Here is a 4,799-nt window from a genome sequence, read left to right on the forward strand (position 1 = left end):
AGAAGTATCCAGATATTTGGCATCAAAAATTGAAAGCATTCGATATTCTGATCATGCAGCAAGGTGAGCCAATTTCTGCCCTCTGTCTTGGCCTCAGTCGCTCCCCTAGGCTAAATGTCAAACCAGACAATACAAAGCATCAGCCACATAAATAAAGATGGCCACACAAGCTTCTGCAGCCAAATGAAGCTGGGCAGAGCGTGTGCTGGGCTATCTAGTTAGTCCTTTGCATGGCACATTTCTTTACAAAGTTTAAGCTCTTGGTACCTTTCTTGATCCAAATCATATCAAAGCAACACTTTTTATTTCATGTTTTTTGTCAGACACAAATGTCTGAAACATTTACAAATGTCATGTTTATTTTACTGTGCAAACTTGCTTTGCTGTCCGTCATTCTGATGATAAACTGTATTAAGCAAGTGAAGGTCTATGGAAAAGTATTGGTATTTACCTCTGTGAAAGCAAATGCATTCTAAGGCACATTTGAATGCTAATTGAGAAAGGCATTATAAAACCTTGTTTTCTGTGCCCTTAAAGCTAGTGTAGCAGATGGATTCTTTAACCAGTTTAATTTAATGCAGTTTTTGACTTCTTCCAAGGAAAATTATTCATGACATCTTGAAGGATCTAAAGCTAAATAACTACAATCATCTTTCCAGAAGTGGGAGTTCCACAGTGTATTCTGGTTACATGGCCGGTAAGAATAATAATAAAATAGGATGAACTGCGATGATGAATTATGCTAAGTACTTACAGCCTTTTTTGTTTCCTTTTCCTTCGCAAAAAGACACATACTTCCAAAAATCATTTTTTAATGCACCATCAGAAATCTTAAATGCAGCTGAGTTTATGCAACATTTCCTTCAGCGCTTTTCCAAGCATAACATCTGAGTGAGAGACATAAAAGCTCGAGCCACTGACTGTAAACAGTCACAGTTTTCTGGGTTGCACATACACACCCGTGTGTGCAGGAGTGCTCCTTCACCTCAGGCTTGCCTTCCTGTGGAAAATGTCCTGTGCCATTACCCTTTCCCTGTTTTGAAAAACTCCCGTGGCACATCCACAGATCAGTAGTGTTCACTAACTACACCAGAACCTTCCTCAAAAGGGAGTGCTGGTACAATGTGTGGTCAGTGCCTTTCAGCTGGGACGTCTTAAACATCCTGTAAAAATGAGTCATAGCAAATATATATCGCTGACCTGCGCCAGGTTTTTTGTCATTATTTTCATCAGTAAATTTTAAATCAAATGTGTATAGAAGCACTTCATATATTATAAGACATATATAATTCAAACCTCCCTAACAATGATTTGTTTTCTCTGTTTCTTTGTTTAGCAAACAAGGATGTGATGTCCTCTTACACTTTTGACTTCCTCTTTTCTGACTATGGATTTTTAAGACAAAGTAACACTAATTTCTATACCCACATTAATGGAAGTACAATGCATTCTGTACAGGTAATTTCTCATGTCAAGACACCAATCAGCCTAATTAACAAAGAAGCTTAGCAATTCACATAGAAGCTGTGTAGAAGAGTAAATCATAACATTTTGACATTATTGTTATGAAGGGCAGGTGCCCTTAACATTTATCTATGACTTACAATTTAGTAAGCCCCTGGACTAAAGTCATAATGAATCACTATTTTTAACCTTCAAATTGTGGTGCTATTGTATATTAATTCTTTAATGTCTGTTCGTGCTGCAGCTCAACTCTGTTTAAGTGTTAGCACAATTGCAACCTATTGATCCTGCCAGACACACACAGTGCAACTGCTGGTTTCAAATCGATCATGACAAAGCTCTTTCCTTGACATATGACAGCTATCAGTCATTTTTCCTGGCTCATCTCAAGATGCGGAACTATTTAAAAATAACCTCTTGGAGGCCTGAGATTCCCTCACCATCTTCTCTCTAAAGGGCAATTCATATTTTGAAAGGAGCGAACCTTTCTGGTGACAGTAAGTGTGAAGGTTAATCACAACAGCAATAGAGCTCTCCAGTTTGCTTGCAGGTATCCATGGAGGCGAAAGGTCTGGATTCTTTGTTTGGAAACGAAGGCGCAGAGGAGGAGGAAGAAATTGAAGCTGAAATGTCGGCCATAGTCCTCGACGTGCAGCTCCGCCCGGTGATGATTTTCAAGGGATATTCCGATTTAATGGAGAAATATTGGTCCGCCACAGGGGAGCCTGAAAATATACTGAGAGGAAATATTCTGATAATTGACCATCTGCAGGTAAAATAAACGTTTACACCCTGAACTGTTTTTTTTTCTTCAAAAATAATGTATAAAAGTATAAAAACAATAAAAACAATAAAAAATTGTTCATAAAGGTATAAAAGTCAGTCAATATACAGTAGAAATGTTTTATCAGAGTCAGAATATTAGGTAATATTTCAAAGCAAAGGTGGAAAGGGGATTTGGATTAAACAAATGACCTGGTGATTTGTCTTTATATAAAGTATTTGTCCAGGAAAACATGCATCAGAAACAAACACAACATAGTGTTCATTGTGGACCAGTAGGAGACTCCCTTCCCTTCAGATCAGAACTTCCACACAAACCCCCCACAGTACCCTGGGGGTACTGTGTACTGTGTTGTAGGAGCTGATATTCTTTACACAAGACTTCAAACTGAGATGTTCTCTCGTTGGTTTCTAAAACCTCCGATCTTCTGTTTGTAAGAGTAGAGGTTTTAACTCTGGTGTTCTAGATGAACTCTACCCTGGTCTGCTGAATCAGTTTGTCAATCCTCTACTTGCTCAGCTGAGCGGTGGAGCTGCTGGTGCAGAATGGCTGCTCCAGTACAGTATAGGTCATCCAGGTAGGGGCTGCACTTTACAATGGTGCATGAAGTGGGTCCACTCCTGAATGTAAATTATAATACAAATGCAATTTACAATTATTTTAGTGCTTTGGGATCTTGCTGTACGAAAGGCACTACAGGCGTGCAAGGAATTTTTATTAATTACTCATTTTGCCTCATCACATTTTACTTAACACAAAAAAGCAAATTTCCCTTAAATGTATTAACTCAAGGCTTTTTCAGGCTCTGTCACTTCAGTCTGGTTTACAAGCCCTCATCCACATTCAAGGAGGACTCAATCTCGATGTCACAGGTAGCATTGAGATCAGCTTGTTGAGTCAGCAGTCAAAGAGCACTATCAGAAGCAGGTAAGATCAAGAACCACTAAATCTGCTCTTTATTACAAGACAGATTCCATTAATAATAACACAAAAAATTACTGTGTGTTTTGAATTTGACCTTAAAATTCTTTTGATTTTAATGACAAGAGAAGAGAGCTATTGAGAGATCAACAGCAGTCTTTTATTACTATTGTGCACTGTGCAATTACACAGCCCAAAGAAAAAGGCCAGTGTGTTACTGTACAGCATACAGCACAGATACTGTATATCTTTACTGGTCAGAGAATGAGTAAAAATAGGAATCCATTTCATAGAAATTGTCATGTCTCATTTCATCTGTTCAAACCCAAACACAAAACGTTACAGTGGTGCAGCATGGTATGTGAAAATTATGCAGACATTGAAAAGTGGACTGAAATTTTTCTGATTCCTCTGTAAATGGATTTAAAAAACAGACTTTTGGGTCCTGATATATTTATAAAACCTTGTTAATGAAAAACTCTCTGCCTCATGTCCTCTCTGGGTATCTGGAAACTTTTCATTTTGGGTGCACTGGGGTGTGCACCTTTAATAAAAGATAAAAATAAAAGGTACGTAAGTTAAAACAAAAAGCATGACACCTTCATATGTTCAACTGAATTACCTTTCTGAATTCAATTTGTTTGACTGTTTCATACAGAGGAGTCTTGGCTGTCTATGCCTGGACAGAAATCGATACCTCTTTCAGGCAAGCTGGGATCCAAACCAACTCAGAAAGCCATGCCCCGATCACCGTTGTCAACACTGTGAGCCTCTCGCAGCTTCCAATCTCTCACTGCCTGCAACTGAAGAAGGATTCTTTCCATTACAGGTGGAATAAATACTGTGCAATCTCTGTGTCCCCACATGCATGTTGCTTTTTATTAATGATCATATGGGCCAAAACAACATATCATGACATGGTTGTAAGGTTTTAAATTCTGTTACTTCTGCCCCATCTTTTCTTTAGGGAGTCTATTGTGATACATGAGAGGTTTCCCAGTGGGAAAAAAATCATGATGCAGAAGGGAAGAAAATTCACCCTTCCTGGAGAAGAGACTTCGCTGCATCAGAGAAATTCCGAGGTGTGTAAAAAGCTGCTTGAGGACTGACATTGTGATTCCACACCTCCAAGCCAAAGCAAGAACAAAAGGATTAATGCTGAATAAGTCAACATCATTACAAGTCCTCAAGTGAGAGGAGATCAGGGGAGGTTGAATAACCAAAGACTGTGGTTCATTCTCTAAGAAAATTAGCTCAAAGAATCTAAATCAAAGAAAGAGAAGTAACATATGACATGTTAAAGATGATATCAATATTTTGCAAATAAGTTTTGACCTGGGCAATGAAAAAAAATTTAATCAAAAATCAAAACCATAAACATCAACACATCTTGGTATTGGGCTACAAATCAAACAGAAGTATATTTTCAAAAACAGCACCCAAAAACTTCCCACAACAGCAGCCCAGCACTTCATATGCAAGTGTGCAAGTGCTTCATATATTATAGATAAATTGTTCATTTTCTATCATGTATAAACATTTATCAGAATCTTGCAAGTACTGTACACCATTCAGCATTATGAAGCAGTTTTGGAAGTTAAATGCTCTCAGGATCAAGCAAGAATAAATA

The 4,799-nt window shown here is 38.0% G+C and overlaps 1 long non-coding RNA gene across 1 annotated transcript; it reads left to right on the forward strand.

The window, feature by feature from the left end:
- Positions 1 to 3,063: 3,063 nt before the first annotated feature.
- On the forward strand, positions 3,064 to 4,438 carry LOC138238165 (uncharacterized). Its single transcript, XR_011189305.1, has 3 exons — positions 3,064 to 3,175; positions 3,828 to 3,998; positions 4,137 to 4,438. It is a non-coding gene; the product is annotated as an uncharacterized lncRNA (long non-coding RNA).
- The last annotated feature ends 361 nt before the right edge of the window (positions 4,439 to 4,799 follow it).

Source organism: Lepisosteus oculatus, chromosome 4 (genome assembly GCF_040954835.1).
Source record: "Lepisosteus oculatus isolate fLepOcu1 chromosome 4, fLepOcu1.hap2, whole genome shotgun sequence".
NCBI lineage: Eukaryota > Metazoa > Chordata > Actinopteri > Semionotiformes > Lepisosteidae > Lepisosteus > Lepisosteus oculatus.